This window comes from Cricetulus griseus, chromosome 7 (assembly GCF_003668045.3).
Source record: "Cricetulus griseus strain 17A/GY chromosome 7, alternate assembly CriGri-PICRH-1.0, whole genome shotgun sequence".
Lineage (NCBI taxonomy): Eukaryota > Metazoa > Chordata > Mammalia > Rodentia > Cricetidae > Cricetulus > Cricetulus griseus.
The window spans coordinates 129622422-129642809 of record NC_048600.1 but is presented as its reverse complement, the minus strand read 5'-3'; the positions used below and the strand labels follow the sequence as shown (position 1 = coordinate 129642809).

Here is a 20388-nt window from a genome sequence, read left to right as displayed (position 1 = left end):
AGGCCCGTGCATCCTGAGCAAGTTCCCCGCTCTCCTACTTAGAAATGTACCCTGCCCCCTTGCTTTTGCTTTCTTGGCCACCCCCACCCTTCAGGAAGCATCCTCATGTTTTATATCATGCCTCCTTTGAGATAACTGCAAAGGAGTTATGGAATCCACTTCACAAAACAGGAAATAGAGCCGGGCGTTGGTGGCGCACGCCTTTAATCCAGCACTCGGGAGGCAGAGGCAGGCGGATCTCTGTGAGTTTGAGACCAGCCTGGTCTACAAGAGCTAGTTCCAGGACAGCCTCCAAAGCCACAGAGGAACTCTGTCTCGAAAAAACAAAAAAACAAACAAAAAAAAAAGGAAATAGAGACTGAGATTTGGTACCCAGAACTAAAATTTGAACTTAAAATAGAGGATGCAGAGCCTTTCATATTTAGTAAAAATAAAACATGTACTGTGGACCTCAGCCACACAGGCTTCAGGTTTCTCTACCCTTTCTGGTAAACAGCAGCTTACACAGGCTCATGAGAGCTGCCTTCCTTCCTACCAGGGTACATAAGTATATCTAATCTATAATCTTGTCTTTGCCAGAAGTGTCACTTGGGGACAGGACTGTACTTCCCATGAGAAGCCACTTAGTCTGGCCAGACAGACAGTCACATCACATCCGGCAGGACTGCCCAGCTGTGGTTTGGGGTGGTGTAGGCTGTCTGTGGTTCAAGGTCTCAGAGAGCACAAGATGAAAAGCAGCCAGAGGGGTTTCAGGACAGGACAGAACTGGTGATTTAACGTCTTCTAGAACTGTCCAGACAGAAACTAACTAATAATCTGGCTACCCTGTGAGGGTAAAGAAGTGAAACACTAAAAATAATTCTCCCTGTTGAGCAAAAAGGGAAAGACTGCCCCCCCCCATTGTCTTTGCATGTTACAAGTGAGTGTGAATCTCTTCAGTGCTGAAGGAGGCCTCTTCCAGGCTCCCACTCAGTACAGTTTCCCCGGAACCCTGGGGCCCCCACACAAGTGCCACCATCCAGGAGACTTGTCTCCTTCAGTGGACATGTGTCTCCACATAATGAATGACGTACCCACTGGCTAGACCACGCTATGGCTTCTGTGGTTTGCCTGACTCAAATCTTCCCAACAGCCACGTGAGAGGGAGCCTTCCCGTTCCATCAACAGCCGCCTGAGATGCACCTTGTGGTTTTGTTCATGCAACAAGAAGATTCTCCTGTCACCTTCATGGAATGCTTTCCTGGATTGGGAAGAGATTTTATTGTTAATTCTACCCGTCCACAATACTCTGGTTTTATTCAGCAAACCGCAGGCCTTAGGACATTCAGCAGTGCTTCTGTGGCATCACTAGAAACCAAGGTTTGAGAAGCCACCTCGTGTCATGCAGAAGTCCAGGTAAGCAGGGACTTCATGAACATCCACCAGGCTGGGGGTGGCAGGGGTGGGGGGCTCAACAGTGACAAGCACATGAGTCCTGGCGTGGTGTGCTCTTTCATCCCAGTGTAAGACCCTCAGAAAGCTGAGGCTTCCAGAATCTTAGCCCAGGAGGGCGGCCACCCCAAACACAGAATGGAGGCGAAAGCTTGATGCAAACTGCATGAGGCTTTATTGTAATTTAACGAGCTAACCCCATGTTAGCTCGGTCTTTCACCCACCCGCCATGGCGGACGGCTAGAAAAGACGGCTCCTTGGGTCTCCCAAAAGATCTTATAGGGCAGCGTAAGGGGAGTGTCTAGGGGTACGCACAGGCTTACGCACAGGCTCACGATTGGTGTGCTTCCAGGCTTGGAGGGCTTGCCCTGTGTTGATTGGTCAACTGGTTGTTATGGCCCATAGGCCCTCCCAGGGTGGTTGCTATGCTCTCTACGTCATTGCTGTGCGCTTGTCCGTAAAGCACACCCAGGGTCGTAAAGCATAGCGCCACCAGCTAACTTCCGATTGGCTCCTTGTCACGAGACAGGCATCTGACTTTCTAGTGACTAACTTCTGATGGGTTCCTTGTCACGAGACAGGCATCTGACCTCTACGTGACCAAGGCAGGTTTATGGCAAGCACGTGTTCGGCTGTTATGGCTGCCAAAAGGAAGCTGGTTCCTTCATTAGCACTCAGGGGGCAAAGGCAAGTGGATCTTTGTGAGTTCCAGGCCAGTTTGGTCTACAGAGTGATTTCTAGGACAGTCAGGGCTATACAGAGAAACCTTGTCTTGAAAAACCAAAACGAATAAAAAAGCACTTGTTGCTCTTGTAGAAGGACCAGGGTTCAGTTTCCAGCATCCGCATGGCAGCACATAACTGTCTGTAATTTTAATTCCAGGGGACCTCATGCCCTCTCCTGGTCTTCATAGGCTCCTGCATGCACATGGTACACACACAGGTGCAGCCAAAACACTCAGAACATAAAAAGGCCAGAGCGTCTACACGTCTACACGTAAACAGTAAGGGGAGGCCTCTGGAGGGCCTATGTGTACCTGTCCTCTCTGAATAAGAGAAGCTGGTTTGGAGAAACAGGCTTGACCTCATTCTGAGCCAGGCCCAGGTGAAAAGGGAGCCTCAGGCAGGCCTCACCCGAGGGACTAGGGAAAATTTGCATTTTGATAAGTTTCCCAAGGGGACCTTTGTCCGTTCAGCCAAAACACAACATTGGCCCCTTCAGGGCCAATACAGAGATTTAACCAAGACAGTGATTTTTACATTGCTCTAAAGCAGGCCGTGACAGAGCCCTTCCCACCTGGCACGTGGTCTAATGCATACCTTTCTTTCCGGGAAGAGGTTGGCAAGATATGGAAGTTACCAAGGAAACCAGTTACCTGCTGGTTAGACTACATAGGCACTGTGAGCTAGGATAATCCACCTCTAAAGTCCCTCAAAAAACAACCACAATAACATACATTTCTGAATCGGTCTCTCAGGACTATGACCTGTGCGTACAAAAGTGTCACCGGACATGTTTTGTTGTTTTGAAAAACATTTTATTATTGTGTGTGTGTGTGTGTGTGTTGTGTGTGTGTGTGTGTGTGTGTGTGTGTGTGTGTGTGTGTGTGTGTTGCACACGGGTGTATGCCGGTACCTGGTACCTGTGCTGGATCCCCTGGAGATGGAGTTATATGGGACTGTGAGCCGCCCCATGTGTGTGCTGGCAACCCAACCCAAACAGCAAGTGCTCTGAGCCACTGAGCCATGTCTCCAGCTCCCCTCACAGAATTTTAACACACATTAAACTAAATTATCTCAATGGGCTTTTACACTTCTGCGGGAAGAAATGGGAGGGACAGGTCATGTAATGTGATTTTCCTGGAATAGTGCTGTGCTTCTAGGCCAGGAGGAAAGCTTAGCAGCAAGAAGGTGAAAGGCCACCTGGCCAAGGAACAAATGAAGCAGGCCGGGGGACAATGAGCAAAACTGAGGAAAGGCTGCAACATGGGTCCCTGCCTGCTGCAACGGCACATGGTGGGTATTTCACATGTGTTTAACAGTCTAACCCTAAAGCCAATCAATAGATGGGAAGCCTAATGCTCCTAGGAAGGGGCGTGGCCAGCAAGGGCTTCATCCAAGCCTGCCAGAGAGGATGTCAATAGGACAAGGTGAATCGGAATGGACCTGTCATCTTTTCATGGAAACACAAAGGGGTCTGAACCCCTAAGAAGAAGAGCAGCCATGTTGGAAATGAGGCTTTATGTCCATCTGGCCTTCTCATGTTGCTTTCCTATTGCCCCCCACTAACTTCCAAAAGGGTGAAGGATTCTGTCACAAAGACGGGACATTCATGTGAGGGGGTTCCTATGACAACCAAACTTTCCAGGAGGAAGTGTCAGAAGGCAGAACAACTACAGAGCGATGGAAAGCTCAAGCTCACATTGGGTAAGAAGGGTCCCAGGGCTGGGGATGGGCTTGGTGGTGGAGCCCTTGCTTAGCGTGTCAGGGCCCCGGGTAAAGCCCGTCACCTCCGGAGGGAGAACGGGAGAAAGGCAGGGTCTTGCTTTTCACTCGGTTGCTTTGCCCGAGGTGGCCGATGGCGACTGCATTCTATCGGTATTGCATAACCGTTACATAATTCTCCCAGCTGACAGACTGGGGACAAATGACCTTCCAATGACTTACACACATGCAAGGACAGAGCCATTTCTGCTGTAACTGTGAAACTGATCTGCAAACAAAAACCAGAACAAACCGCCCAAAGCCCAGACAGGCTTCTGCTTGTAAAGATTATAAGAGAATGTATTTCTGTGGTCTTCCTGTTAGCAGTCTAAACAGCGGCTTAAACGAAACAAGCACATCCAGTCTTTGTTGAAGAGCTGAGAACTAAGGGCTTCCCACCCGTGAACAGCAGGGGCAGGGGTGGGAACGAGCAAGGCAACGGGAACACACTTAGACCAGCTAGGGTTGGAGGCACAGGCCTGTAATCCCATCTACTCCTGGAGGTCCTGGCGGCCAGTCACAAGTCCTGGCAGTCTAGACTACAGAGTGATGAGTTAAAGCCCAGCCTCTGCAACGTATCAAGATTGTCTCAAAATAAAAAGTAAAACTGAGGGCTGGGGGCATAGTGGTATAGACATACTCAGTGGTGGAGTACCTGCCTAGCACGCTCAAGGCCATAGGTTCAACCCTTAGCACAGCGCGCGTGCGCACTCACACGCATGCACTCATACACTCACACACTCTCACACACACACACTCACACACACACATTCACACACACACACTCACACACACACACACACACACACACACACACCAGCAGGACCAAGATGGAGGCTGCATGCTTCTAGACATGGGGAATGGACAAGGACTTTGCATGGCAGTGACTGTCTGTACCTGTCAGCGTGTGTCTCACTCCTGTCATTCCCCAGGCAAAGGCTGGGGGTCCTCTCAGTGGGCATATTCGTCAACATCCGAAGAAAGGCTTCTCACACAGGCTAACTACTCCATGAGGAGTAAACTTTCCTACCACCGCCAAAGAAGAAAGCATGGACAAATTTTAGCTCCAATTCCCAGGAAGCTAACCATCATGTCGTACCGTCCGTCCCCCCCTCGCCCCTCCCCCACTTTGGAGCTTGTTGGACCTTAGGAGACTGGCCCAGCACCCACAAAACCCTTCTTGTCTGTGCCTGGAGTGCTGGCCTTCCCTCTGCAGGGGGTTCTTTCTGTCTTCTCCACATAATACTCTCTTTGGCATTTCCTGGTCTCCTTATCTAAGATTAAAAAACCCAATTCCATCGTCCCCAGCCCTAGCTGCTCTCCTTCCCCACACCTCCTCCATCTTCCCCCAGGGATCCAAAGTTCCCTGAGGGGTCGGGAGCCTGATGAGGCCAACAGTTAGTGTCTAATTAAACTTGATTGGGATCCATCAGAAAGCACAACAACACTTGTCTGATACATCGGAAGGGTGTTAACCGAGCTCACAGGACCACACTTCCAGAACCCTGCCTCTACTTTCCCAGTCAACATCCGTCTCCTAGGGGACGACAATCAGCAATCTAAACCACAGAGGCTCCATCCCACACTCTTCATTTCAGGATGTCCTTGCTTCGGACGTTTCTAAACCCATGGTTCTCAACCTTCCTGATGCTGCGACCCTTTAATGCAGTTCTTTGTGTTGTGGTGACCCCCCCCCCCAACCATAAAGTTATTTTTGTTGCAACTTCATAACTGTAATTTTGCTATCGTTATGAGTGGTAACATAAATACTTTTGGAGATAGAGGTTTGCCAAAAGTATTGTGACCCACAGGCTGAGATCCAGTTAAACCCTTAGCGCTCGGGGAATCCACACAGTGGTACGTGTGGCACGAGAATCCTGAGGAGTGTCTCTGCATGGAAAGACCCATTAGAACATGTCCCCAACTGCATAAGCCCAGACTGGGGTCAGCTGTTCTAGGACATAAGCATTTCTCAGGGACAGAGTACAACTGGGACCAACTGACGGATTCCTAAGCAAGAGGCTCACCCTGCAGCTGCACCTCCTACACAGCTCTCCGCTGAAAAAAGTCTTGGCTTAGAATGAACCCTGGGCTTTGTAGTACCCGCTGGCCATTGCAAAGAGCATCCGATGAAGGATCGCGCCTTCTAGTGGACAGGAAGAGAAGCTAAAAATCCTACTTCAATTAACATCTAAGGACTTCTTTTTTGCCTGTGTGTCACAGGTATTTTCCCTCAAGTGCTGTCCACCTTGCTTGTGAGACTCATCCTCTCACCAAGTAGATTATACCAGGGGCCAGTGAACCCTGGGGATCTGCCTGCCTGTCACAGGCCACCACGCCCAGCTTTTTTACTTGGGTTCTGGGGATCAGAGGCTCTTGGATTCACCAAGCACATTACCAGCTCAGCTATCTCCCCAGCACAAAGGTCTTGACCACAGATTTCATGGGCCGGCTCTAATCCTTATGGAATCTGGAGAAATGGTCACAGGGGCTCGGGCCTGTCCAGGGCATGCCAAGACCTCATCTTACGCATGGGGTCAACTAGTCAGAGGCAAGGCACAAACAAAGGCTGGGGGATCCATGGGAGATAGAAGGGAACTGGACTTGGCTGGGAACTCTTCCAGCCACGTCAAACATTCGGGCTTCTTCTGTGGAATCTGCATTCCCTGGAGCCCCAAAGGCAGCCAGCAAGCTAGTCACGGGAGCCTGTTGCCACGAAGTCAATAATGACATCAGCCGAGGAAGAGGCCACCTCAGGGCAGCTTTTTAGCCAGAATAGGACCAGATGTAGGTGTTTCCTGGAGGGCCTGGCGTCTCAGGGCAGGCCACCCTGCCTCGTGATCATCTCTCCACTAGTCCCAACTTCTGCCTAAGAAATCCCCGGGCACACTCAGCATGGTGGTGACACTCATACCCACAGCATGGAGACATGATCAGGAATTCAAAGCCAGTGAGTTCCTTCCTGTCTTAAAAAACACAAAAAACAAAAACACCAGGGCCGGGTGGTGATGGTGCACGCCTTTAATCCCAGCACTCAGGAGGCAGAGGCAGGTGGATCTCTGTGAGTTCGAGACCAGCCTGGTCTACAAGAGCTAGTTCCCGGACAGCCTCCAAAAGACACAGAGAAACCCTGTCTCAAAAAACAAACAACAAAACCCCCCACCAGGATCCTAGCAGTGTGGAGGCTGTGGCAGGATGGTGGGGTGTTTGGCCTGGACTACATAGGTACCAAGTCACTGTCTCAAAATCCCAGCCCGACAGTGAACTCAAGAATCCCGCAGCACCCCTTCCTTGACTGACTGGAAGGACCATGGGCTCTCAGTAGCTCCACCCAGCAGCTTTCTGCAGGCTGCCAATCAGACATAGGAGCTGATGTTGCATAAGCAGTCAAACCAGCACTGTGGTGGTCCTGAGGACCTGTGGACAAGAGGCCCCAGTTGCCCAGACAAGTTCTGAGGGCAGACTGGAGCCATCATGAAGACACCACATTCTGTGGGCGGGAAAAACACCCCACACCACGATGAGTCAGGGACATGCCACCAAAACAGCCTACTCCAGAAAGATCACTACAGACTTTTTTTTTCCAGTGTGCATTGCATCCCAACACATAAATTCAGGCAGCAAATAGTCTTTTTCTAGAGACAGCACGCAGACCATGGTGCTGCTTTTGTGAGGCCCAAATGTGGATGTTCAGGCGATGCCAGAAGCTCCCTGCCTTGGTGGCACCGGGGCATGGTCACCATCACAATCCCTGTATCAAGGCACTCCAGGTAAAACAGGGAAGTGTCATGCCCAAGTCCACAGGGCTGGCTGATGCTAGAGCTGGGACATGAAGCCCCAGTGGAAAACCCAGGTGTTTCTGCCTCCACGACGAGAGCCCTTCCTAGGTCACCTAAGGGGCTGCTGGACACCAGAAACATGGTATCTTTAAGTCCTTCAGATTATTGGTTGGTTGCAAACCACCAAAGACCTTACATCACAGTATTGAAATGATAGCCCTGCAGACCAACTGGGTAGCTCCTCAGGAGTTAGCTGGAGAGTGGGATGGGAAGACCACGAAGAGGCCCGATGAGTCACATCCAGTGACATAATGTAAACCAAGGGGACAGGCTGCTGGCCCAGCAAGCCAGCCTTCCACACTATGCCAAGAACCCAAGCCCAATGTGGGAGATAAGCCATACTGGCCCTGTTCCTGCAAATAACCAAACCCTCCATCACCAGCAGTGTACCTAATCTGTGACCAGGTCCCCTAGACATGCAATTGGGCAGAGGTGGGGACAATGGTAGTTCTGATCCTGCTAAGGGCGCTGTGCTAGAGGAACAAGGGTACAGGACAGAGGTAGCACAGAGGAATAGTCTGTGTGGTAACTCCTACAGCGAGGGCAAGGAGCACCCACAGGGCTGGGATCCCAGAGACCATGGACATCTCCCCATCAAGACACCTCTCACAATTTCATTTCCTTGGGTTCACTGTGCCCCTAGCACCTACACCCCCTACAGAACTTTTTGGATGGCCGTGTGCTTCATGCCCAAAACAGCCGGGAATCCTGAGCTTTTCACCCCAGCACCCGAGAGGCAAAGACAGGTGGATCTCTGATCCTGTCAGACAAGCAATCAAGACAGAGTATGGTCAAATGCCATTTATTTACAGCCACCACACAGCAGTCTTAAGCCGGTGAACACCCCCAAAACATATCAGAGTCAAACCCGACAGGTCCAAGTGCACGCAGCAGGGCCTGGTTTTCACTCAGTGTACACACACCAATCTTCCAGGCAAGTGACCTGAAAAAAGAAAGCACACGCCATCAGTCTTCATCCTACTTCAAGCCTCAACATTTAGTTAAAGCCACCAGGCCACCCTTCCCCATCCAGGTGGGTGTACAAGGTGCCAAGTTCCTGCTTCTACTCACACATCCTTCTACATGTACACAAACTGCCGGCACTGTGGCCTTTCCTTGGAAACCTGCTGGTCAACAGCCACAAGCCAGGTCTCTGGTGACAAAGGCCCCTGCAGCTCAGCACTGGCTCAAACTCATCCCCATTTGAGCCCCCTCCTCCCCTCCTGCCATGTCCTCAACTGTGCATCCTGCCCCACCTGTAGCCCCCTCAGAGGCCCACAACCGGACAAGTCCCCACGTGTGCAGTCTCTCATTACTTGCTGATGTCTACTTGGACAGATGCCAAGTCCCCTAACAACCAGGACCTCACACACTAAGCACATGAGCTACCGCTGAGCCACACTCCAGCAAGGTCTACAAGCCCCTGAAAATCGAGTGGCAAGCCGTTAACCACGGCAGATCCGATGTGTGCTAGACCCAGGACCGCCAACATGGTGACCACTGGCTCCACAGGGCTACGTTATAATACAAATTCTAGTCCCTCGACCACACTGACAGCACGTGAGGCCCCTGGTTGCTCAGGGGAGTCCAGGTGAACTATTTCCATCATCAGAGTCTGTCTGGTTATACCGCTGTCTTACACAGTGATGTATATGGATCGCAAATGTATGTGTGTCTTTTTGTTTAAACTCCACGAGGGTCGGGGCATGTTCCCAGTAAGAAGAGTGCCCAGCATGCACAAAGCCTTGACATTGATCCCAGCACCACATAAGCCAAGTGTGGTAGAAGGTGCCTGTAAGCCAGCAATCCGGGTGTAGAGGCCATCCTCAGCTACATAACGAGTTAAAGGGCACCCCGGGGCTAAATGAGCCCTATCTTGGAGGATGGTGATGCTATCGCTGGAGAGAGATGGCTCAGCAGTTAAGAGCGCTTGCTCTTACAGAGGACCTGGGTTCAGTTCCACACTGGGGCTCACACCCATCTCTAATTCCACTTTGAGGGGATCTGGCACCCTCTGGTGACCTCTGAGGGCACCAGAGAAACATCCACACACATAAAACCTTTTAAAAATAATCTACAACAAGGGACCGGAGTAATGAACCAAATATTTACTTTTGGAGGAAACAAACGATATTAAAGCTCCTCGGAGTTCCGAGAGAGCGGCCCTCGGCCTCGGACAGCGCTGGCCAAAAGTCCTGTTTGCAGTATCATACATGATCATCAAACTGCTGCTAGGATGTTCACACCTGTTACCGCAAATCATAACCCCAGGGAACACGTTCCTCTGGGAATTTACTTTAGGTCAAGGTCGGGCTGTCTGGTACAAGGCTGCACCCACCTCGGGCAGGTCCAACCACACAGGAGCCTTTCCCCAGACCGTCCGTCCACCCTAGGACACTCTACCTCCGGGACGGTCATACCTGGGTCGCCTGGAACTCTCCCGGGAGCAGAAAGCAGCTACTGCGTGATTTCGGCCGGTCGCTGGGGGCTGGAGAGTTTATTTTTAGCTGCGGGGGGAGGGAGCGGAGAAAGGAGTAAAACAACTGGGCTTAAGCGCATGGCCTGGAGTGTGGCGGTGGCACACTGGAGGAGCCGGTGCATGGCCGGCGTGCTCGCCCGGACACAGTGCACCCCTGCAGCCCGTCCCGGGGTCAGTGCACCCCTGCAGCCCGTCCCGGGTCAGTGCACCCCTGCAGCCCGTCCCGGGCCAGTGCACCCCTGCGTCCCGGGGCCAGTGCCCCTGCAGCCCGTCCAGTGCGGCAGCCCGTCCCGGGGCCAGTGCACCCCTGCAGCCCGTCCCGGGGCCAGTGCACCCCTGCAGCCCGACCCGCGGCCGCGTGCGGGCCCGGGAGCAGCTTCCGGAGCCCAGGCCGGAGGTTCCACGCCGCGCAACACAAGCTGCAGTTCCGCTCAAAACGAAGCACGCGCGTTCCTCTCCCGCGCCGGAAAGAGCTCCGCAAATGCACTTCCGACCGGAGGTGAAGCCTTCTTACCATCGAGACTACCGCCAGAGGGCCGCTCTAGCCTTCGGGTCATCCAGAGCTGCCTTAAAGGGGCCGCGCGGTCCGGCTCGTCTAGAGGGGGACAAGCCGGAGGGACGTCCTACCCGTGGGCACCAGGAGCTGGCCACTGTCCCTTTAACTCTCTCAGCCCTGTGCTGGACATTGGATCGATGGTGCAGACCAACAAGTTGAAGTTCCCGAGGGGGTCAAGCGGTTTCGCCTGAGCCCTGCAAAACATCCGCTTGTGGCCAAACAGGTTGAAACCCAGCAGGTCCTGCTGCAAACCTGTAACCCTTCATCGCAGTATGAACCGACCCCGATCAGAGCCCTCTTGATCCGATGGCTCCCCAAAGCCGCAGCTGTGAAAGAGCTCCGGGGGGATGCCACACTGTGGCCCAGCAAGGGCTGGAGTCTGTGATGTGGCATTTCTGGGCTAAAACCCCCAAAGTAGGCATCCAAGCCCTGAATATCCCAGCAGGCTTCAATTATCCCAAGGCATTCCCGGGTTCCAGTAGGAAATCCCACCGAGAATTTGGTCAGTTACCCCAGGGCCAAGTCAGTGCTGGGTAGTAATTCCCCCAAACTGAAGCATCCCACCCTGGAGGGAAGTTTGAGAAAGTGCGACAGGAAAGGCCCCTTAAGACTCAGAAAGCTGAGAACTCACAAGTCTCCAGAAGCTCCTGAAGGTTCCCAGATTCACAAGGCCCCTCCTTCTCTAAGGCTACATGAGGATGAGGAGGAGAGGAGACACTGACCTGTGGGGCTACACAGAGAGCTCCAGGTGCCAGCTTTCCCGAGTTGTCATCCTTGCTGGACTGGACTGGGCTTCTAGTGGTGCAGACACCTTTGGGTTGTCCAGGCTCCTGAAAATGAACCCCAGGAAACTCAGCGTTTCACCTGGTTGGACTTTGGTGGCACCATGGTTTCAGTCGGCCATTGATAGCCCACTGAAGTGTTAACGTGCTGTTCTATTGAAGGGTTAAACGCTCCCTCTTTCTTTCTACAGCTGGATTTAAGTTGTAGTTCTCCTAGAAGGACACACAGGTGTCTCTCCCTACAAAGCCAATTATCCACTGTACCCTTACATTCAGGGTCAAGGGAGAGAACAGACACAGAGGGGCTAAGTCGGCTAAGTCGGCTCACAGTGTCTCAAGGACAAACACAGCAGCCCCCTTCTGAGTCACCTCTAAGCTTATACAGATGGGTCCCAAATGATAAGACTAAACCCCAGCCAATTAGAAATACAGTAACCCTGCTTGCTTAACCGATTTTGTAGCTGAGCCTGGAACTCCCCTTAGCTGTGCTTAAAAAGAGTCTGCAAGTCTCTCAGGGTCGTTGCCATTTTGTACAGGTGAACGACCTCACATGCATGCTGGGATAATAAACGCTCTTTGTTCTTGCTACTGTTTGAGTCTGAGGTCTTTCTTCAGCATTTCCTCCCACCCTATACTATCTCCCTAGAAAAAGTGTCACACGACAGTTACCCCTATAGACGGGGGCATTTTATTGTGGTTCCTTCTAACCAATGTGCTCTAACTGGAATCAAGTCCATCCACAGCTCAGATGGGTGAAGGGGGTAGGGCAGATGGGGTGTGCACATTTTATTTTACAGTAAAATGGGGGGCTTGACACCCACACATCTTTGCTATGAAATGAAGGGTCTTGCATATTTCCCTGTGAAGGGAATCTAACCACTAAACTACATACCCCTGCCCCCAAGGCTTTTTATTATTTATTTCAGATAAAAAATATGTTGACATAAAAACACAAACCTTGCCTCAAAGGAAATAAGAAATAATTTATTCTTGAGCCAAATTTGAGTGAGCAAATTCCAGGAAACACAGGGCTAGATTACATCAGGTTCCGTGTTCCCTCATGGAAGCAGTTTCCTGGAGTTTTTATACTAACAGAACGAAGAGAGTCTTAAAACAGGGCACTGTAAAAGTATCAGTGGAGGGCTGGAGCATTGGCTCAGCAGTCAAGAGCAGTGGCTGTTTTTCCAGGAGACCTGGGTTCATTCACATACACATGGCATCCACAAACTCCATAAGTCCAATCTCAGGGGATGAATTTGAACTCCTGACCCTCCTGCCTCTGCCTTCCCAAGTGCTGGGATTTCAGGTGTGTAGCATCACATTTGGCTGTCTTTTATTCTTGGTATGAGTCTAGCCTTCTAACAGTCTTGAAGACACTTGGAAACCATTGTAAGAGAAATGCAGTGAGGTTTCCAGGACCAGCCTCCCACACCCACCCCACTTCTCTGCTCACACCCATGTTTTCTTTTCTATTTAACTATTTAACCTTGGTTGTCTGATTTTGTCGCTGGAACAACTTTGCTTGGCTTTCCTCTAGTTTATCAACTTACTTGATAATTAAAAATGTAATTAGGACAAGTTCAACAGCACAAACAGGCTCGGGAACAGTGGCTTTTGGCGGCTGGCCAGCATTGGGCTCTTTGTGACAGCGGTGGAAGTCCGGTCATCAGGGAGAGGGGCCTCCAGCCTCCCCGGTCCCTTGGGTTAGAAGCACCTCAGTCTCCCCACCCTGTGTTGCCCAGGCTGGCTGAGAACTTCTGGGCTGGAGCGATTCTCCTGTCTGAACCTCTCAGGAAACGGGCGACCTGTGGATCGGCTGAACTGTTTGTGCCACCTGGAGCCAGAGAGGGCCGTTCCCAAAGTTAGCAGAGCCAGGCAGGCAGAAACAGAGAAAGCCACGGAACTGGAGGTGCATTCCACGGCCCCGTGTGCCCCCTGGTGGTGTCTCTGAGTAGTGCAGCCTGCCTGCACCCCTCAGACCCCAGTCCCTGCCTATGACAACTCCCCTCCTCGTTTCCCCTTTCAGCCTCATTAGGAAAAAGCCCAATCCCAGCTCATCACGTCTCACAGCAATGCAGTAAATAGCTACGGAGAGGAGTGTGCGACAGAAGAGTTTGTGAACTTTCCCACCTTAGAAAGAGAGAGGGAAATGTTTGAAGATACCGAATGTTTCAAAGTGGAGGAAGGAGCTGGCGGCCCAGAGAGGCTAAGACAGGCGACTGGCAGCCAACACCTGGTCGGTCACAGCTAGCCACGAGGGAATGGGCAAGCTGAGTCATTTAACTGGGGATTCTGTCCAGGCGAAGTCATGCTAGAGTCACCCCAAAAGTGGTGACAAGAGAGTGCCTCAGAATATCCTGACGGGGTCAATGGTTACTCCCAAGAAAAGAGCAGGTACGAGGGGAATTTACATATGAACCGTGTGTTAGTATTCTTTGAGGGACTGAACACACACACACACACACACACACACACACACACACACACACACACACACTCATTACAGTGGCTTATGGCTGTGGTCCAGCTAGTCCAACCATGGCTGTTTCCTGATGGAAAGGCCAAGAGTCCCACAGTTGTTCAGTCCACGAGGCTGGGTGTCTCAGCTGGTCAGCTGACCATCAGTATACACTGGAGTCATGAAGAAGCAGGTTCTAACCCTAATGCCTCCATGACACGGTAGATGAACTTGCCAGTGAGACGGAAGGCAAGCAGGCAAAAAGCAAAAGCTGCCTTTGTCAGTCCATCCTTGTCATTTTAAGTGCCACCAGAAGGTGTGGCCCACGTTTAGGGTGGGTCTTCTCACTTGAAAGGGTCTAATCAAAGAACAATCCCTCCCAGGTGTGGCCAGCTGCTTGGGTTTGGTTGATTTTAGATGCAGTCAAGTTGGCAGCAAGACAGAGGTGTCCTGTCCAGCTGAGCCCAGAAGCAGTGGTAGGGCTGTAGAGTTTACATAGGAGTTTGAGGGATTTGGATTGGTGGTGTGGTTCAGGCACAAGGTTCCTTCTTAAACACTGCACAAATGAGATCCTATTGCCAGAGGGGAGGGGCTGTTGCAGGGGTCTGTATCTCTACTGCAGATGCAGGGTGCACAGGGGAGGCTGTGGGGTGCCCTGCACTGTCTACCAGAGAGCAGGTGGTCTTTTGTGTGTTTCTGAAGAATGTCACTGCTGTGTGATGAGGATATCTGCATCTATACTGAGGACCTTGCAGAGGGCAGGACTCAGGGTCTCATAGGCTCGGCCACTGACCTAGAATCCTCACTGCTTGACTGTGCAGGGGCTTACACCACTGTGGCTGGGGCTCCTTTCATATATTATATTATATTATATTATATTATATTATATTATGTATTTGTTGTCCTGGGATAGGACCCGGGGCCTTTTGCATTTGAAGCAAGCACTCTGGTGCTGAGCTGCATCCTGGACCTTCTGCTCATCTTAAAAAAAATTTAATGGCTCAGCATTGTAGGGAGCTGTTCCTGCATTCTCCATTACAATGATGGTGCCTGCAGACACCAAATGTAAATTATTTCACAGGCGCTGGGTAATTTCCATTCCTTTGATCTCTGCCTATCCCGTGGCTCATTTGGCCTGAGGAGCTGAAGCCATTCATAGGGTAACATGTCCCAGGCGGCTGCTTGCCAGCCTTTATTAAGGGAAGGGATTCTTGGTTCAGGGTCTCCGCTCTGGTAAGCTTATGCTCTCCACTCTCAAGATGCATTAAAGCTTTTCTGCAGAAGGATCCGAGTGTCCTGTGTGTGTATTTCTTGCCAGCGAGAACATATAGCGCGCGGGACACAGCATGAGGGATTTGGCTCGATGAAGATGTGGTCACACTATGTTCTCTTTACATATTTCTAGATTTTTATATTTTTGAGAGAGGGTCTCATTATGTAGTTCTGGCTGTCCTGGAACTATGTAGACCAGGCTGGCCTCAAACTCAAGGAGATCTCACCTGCCTCTGCCTCCCAAGTGTTGGGATTAAAGGTGAGCACCATTATGCCCAACTTAGATTTATTTATTTATATGTATGTGAGTATGGCTATCTGTGTGCATGTATACCACTTGTGTGCAGTACCCATGACGGCCAGAAGAGGGTGTCAGGCCTCCTGGCACTGGTGTGATATGAGTGGAAGAGCAGCAATTGTCAGTGTTGTCCCAGCCCCCATGTTATGTCTCGTTAGAGAAAGCCCTCACCGTGACCACACTAACAGATATTACAAACCAAGCTCCCGCTTTGGAAGAATTAACTCAGGGAGGATATCAGCCAATCAGGGCCTCACAAACTCTGTCTGACTGTTGGTACATGTGCCCAGGCCTGAGCCAATCAGAGCAAGACCTCCTTGGGCAACCTGATAGGTTCAAGAGTGATCATATGCCCCAGAATGGCTGCCTAGGAGGAAGGGAAGGGCTTTCATTGCATCCTTCATCAATGGTCCTCCTGCCCACCTATTCCTGCTGTCTTGGGTGAGAAAGAGTTGCGCGCGTGCATGTGTGTGTGTGTGTGTGTGTGTGTGTGTGTGTATGTGTGAGTCTATGTGTGTGTGTGTGTGTGTGTGTGTGTGTGTGTGTGTGTATGTGTGAGTCTATGTGTGTGTGTGTGTAGCTTTGATGTTTTTACAGCCATCCTAATGGGATAGGCCTGCTAGATAAATACAGGAAGCTCAATTAAGTCTGCATTTCAGATAGACAATCATGGGTGGGGTGGCATTTGTGTATACATTTACATTAGTACATTGTTAATCTGAAACTGAACAAACTATTCACATTTACTTATCCATTTTGCTAAACTGCAAAGTCCTAAGCCTGGAGTTGTGTGTAGTGAGAGGCTGCCCAGTGGGGGGTCTGATGGGCAGGTGAGGATCTCAGAGTAGATGATGGGCAGGGGAGTGTAGGGGAACCTGTAGCCATGCCTGCTTAGGGGCTGGCTACAGGTCTGCCTGACCACACCTGCGAGGTCAGGGTGACATAGAGTAAGAGTTTCAATTGGCTGGGTTTTGCTTTCAGTTTTCACCCTTTTGGCTTGCTGTACAGACTGCTGCCACGCCGGCTGGCTAGGTCGCTCTGTAAGTAAGGCTTTTCCCTATTAAATACCCTTATATTTCTACTTGGCTCTTTATTGGTAATTTCCCACTATATCTGGTTGTCATGAGTGGGATATTGGAAACCTACACCCCATTTGGGACAGGCTGTGGGTTCAACTGGGCCTGCGGCCTAGGCAGGGAAAGCTCCCTCTCTCTACAGGTGCTCCCGGCTCCTAGCCAACCCGCTGCACCACACAAGCGCATTCCCGCTGCAGCTGAGCTCCTCAGAATCATCCGCCCAGCTTGGAGACAGTTTCTAGCTGCCTAGAGTCGAGTAGGCCTCAGCTTTCAGCAGCAGCTTCCCCTGGCTGCTGCTGCAGGAAAGCCGAATCTCTTTGAGTGGTTGCAGCCGTAAAGCTGTATACTCTTTAAGATAAGCGCAACCGCTTTTGTGACCTCTCTCCACTGCTGCCACTGACCACTGCCAAACGCAGCACTGAGTAGCTGAACGCCTGGGCCACCTGCTGATCAAAGATAGTTACTGCATCTGGAGCAGAATTCAGGTAAAATTATGGTGGGATATTTATCATTTGCTAAAATTGGCGATATTTTTGCTTATTACGTGAATTCAATGTTTGAAGAGGATGCTAATTTGCCAATTACTGGCCTATATGCCGTAATGGCAGATAGCTTGCTGGTACAAATAATATTACTAGCCAGAGGACTCAGGAATAGGGATAAGGATAACCTCACCACATACTTACAGGAAATAACAGCTTTACACAATGAGGTTTTGGAGAACAGATTAGGTCAGACCACAATTGTGCAGCAAGTGGAACAGAAATTGGATGATAAGCTTGGCTCTGTGTCCAATACCCTAAAGACAGAGGTGTCTGTTACCCAAGATGAGATACAGCGTATTTATGATAAGATAAACACAGAGAGATCCTCCATGTCTGAGGCCTTAGAGGCTAGGCTGTCAGAAGACCATGACGAGCAAAAGAATATCTGTAGCCAGCTAGAAACTCAGATAGGCAATGTTACCCAGAAACTAGATGCAAAGGTGCAAGATACCCAGGATAGGGTTGAAGAATTGGACGATGTCATTCAATCAATTATTGAAACATCTAAGGTAGCAGATCACAAATTTGAGTCTAGATTCAAATGTTTGGAAGATAATTTACAGTACAGGGCTGACAGATTACATAGGTCCATACGGTCGATTGCTGAGGACTCAAAATCAGCAAATCATGACTTGGAATCTAGACTCCAATACCTAGAAGGCAGTTTCCATACCATCCAGATGCTGCCTAAGGATGACCTATTAAAGACCTAGAAAACGTGTAGAGGAGCAGTTAGAGCAATTTACAGATTCACTAACATGCTTGGAATCTTTTATAATTAAGGAGATTGAAACTTTTCATAAGGATATCATTAGTAGGCTTAAAGATCATTGGGATGCCTAGGAGGCAGAATCACTCCAATCCCAGGCACCTACTCCACCCAGGTATCATGACTATTCCTCTAAGGTTGTTACTCACACACCATTAGTGTACCCAGCTACCATGGTAGAAAAGCCAGCTTCTAAGAAAAACCCTCATGGATGGATGGCTTATGAATGTCAACCTATACAGCTGAAGGATCTTAAGAATATTAAAGAATCAGTTGTCTCATATGGTCTCCATAGCCCATACGTAAAACAGCTATTACATTCATGGGCAACCTTTAACAGGGTGACACCCACAGATTGGGAACGATTGGTAGCAGCTGTACTTGAGAATTCATGCCAAATCCAGTGGAAGACATTGGTGAGGGAAGAGGAGAAGCTCCTTGAGTGTCAGGGCATAAAGGAAGGTTTTGAAGCCCCTCTAGATAAGCTTCTTGGTCAGGGTATTTATGCTAACCCAGAGGCTCAGGCTGAATATGATGATGATATACTGTCTCTGTGCAGGAAAGCAGCATTAATGCCTTGGATAAGGTTCGTGAGCCAGGAGAACGCCTAGAAGCTTATACCAGAATAGAACAGGGACCTACAGAACAGTTCCAGGACTTCTTACAAAGGTTAACTAGGGCAGTAGAATTACAGGTAACAAATCCAGAAACAAGACAATCAATTACATATACAATAGCTTATGAGAATGCAAACCCAATATGCAAAAGAATACTTTTGCCTTTAAAGATCAGATCAGCTCCGCTAGAAGAATGGGTTTTGTATGCAGCCAACATTGACTATCATGTGCAAGACACTGGAGCTTGGGGAGGAGAAAAGGTAGCTATAACCATCAGACAAAAGGAACATGCCATATGGTAAACCTTACAGCTGTCTCTCAGAGAACTCTATTTCTCTTTATTTTTCTAGTCCCTATTCAATTAAACCATTGCTGGATTTAGAGGTGGATTTAGCTTTCCTCCTCTAAAATCCAAGCACGTTATTTAACTAAACTGTAGAGTTTCTGTATTGTATTAAGAAACCAATTGATGTAATATAGAATAAAAGAAGAATTTGGGGACTGTCTTTGTCTTTTCTTGGATCTTTCTTTCAAGGTGTACACCCTCTCATAATCGTTATTCTCCCATGGTTGCCTTTCCCATTATACACAAGCAAACATTTCTCTGCTAACTGTTTATGTTTGAGTCCCACACAGCCAATGAAGACCTGCCTGACAGCAATCCCTGGACACCCTGGAAAGAAAATGGGCCACACCTCCTCGACTGCACTGGATCCAACTTGCTCCATTTCAACTGACACTCACACCAGAGCTTCGGGTACTGACTTCAATCAAGTTGAGGATTTCAAGCGAGATCTTCTATCAAGAGAATCCCATCTAACATGGACTGGATACAATCCATTCAAGACTTTCACTATACTAATATTTTCTTCCTACAGGACCCCACATGACTATCATCATCTCATTTCAGCAGGAAGTAACTTGGAGGATGCTATGCCCCCTTTCCCCATTGTTGTCACTTAGGATAGTGTATATACCTAGTTAGGATAGCTTCCTATTGTTTATGGTTGGGATTGGAAGGAGGTGTTCAGGCTTGGACACTTCTTTCAGATGACTTTAGGGTTTAGTTAAAATAGTTAGGATGTGACATAAGCAGATTGTTGTATCTTCTTATATTTCACATTTATGATTGTTAATTTTGGATGCTTTACACTGTTAAGTTTTAATCCTCTTTTAGACTAAAAGGGGAATTGTAGGGGAACCTGTAGCCATGCCTGCTTAGGGGCTGGCTACAGGTCTGCCTGACCACACCTTCGAGGTCAAGGTGATGTAGAGTAAGAGTTTCAATTGGCTGGGTTTCGCTTTCAGTTTTCACCCTTTTGGCTTGCTGTACAGACTGCTGCCATGCCAGCTGGCTAGGTCGCTCTGTAAGTAAGGCTTTTCCCTATTAAATACCCTTATATTTCTACTTGGCTCTGTATTAGTAATTTCCCACTATAGGGGAGGATCTCAGAGTGGATGATGGACAGGGGAGGATCTCAGAGTGGATGATGGACAGGGGAGGATCTCAGAGTGGATGATGGACAGGGGAGGATCTCAGAGTGGATGATGGACAGGGGAGGATCTCAGAGTGGATGATGGACAGGGGAGGATCTCAGAGAGGATGATGGACAGGGGAGGATCTCAGATGGATGATGGACAGAGGAGGATCTCAGATGGATGATGGACAGGGGAGGATCTCAGAGAGGATGATGGACAGGGGAGGATCTCAGATGGATGATGGGCAGGGGAGGATCTCAGAGAGGATGATGGACAGGGGAGGATCTCAGATGGATGATGGGCA

General features: G+C 49.8%; 2 long non-coding RNA genes and 1 other non-coding gene across 3 annotated transcripts; 1 reads left to right on the top strand and 2 right to left on the bottom strand.

The window, feature by feature from the left end:
• The first annotated feature begins 1262 nt into the window (after positions 1-1262).
• Positions 1263-6104, top strand: LOC103161706. Its single transcript, XR_003487121.2, has 3 exons — positions 1263-1395; positions 3730-3857; positions 4847-6104. It is a non-coding gene; the product is annotated as an uncharacterized LOC103161706 (long non-coding RNA).
• A 2435-nt stretch (positions 6105-8539) lies between these two features.
• LOC103161708 lies at positions 8540-10460 on the bottom strand. Its single transcript, XR_004770820.1, has 2 exons — positions 10174-10460; positions 8540-8696 (listed from the first exon to the last, which is right to left on the bottom strand). It is a non-coding gene; the product is annotated as an uncharacterized LOC103161708 (long non-coding RNA).
• LOC113836426 lies at positions 9947-10133 on the bottom strand. The gene has a single exon (XR_003487157.1).
• Positions 10461-20388: the final 9928 nt, after the last annotated feature.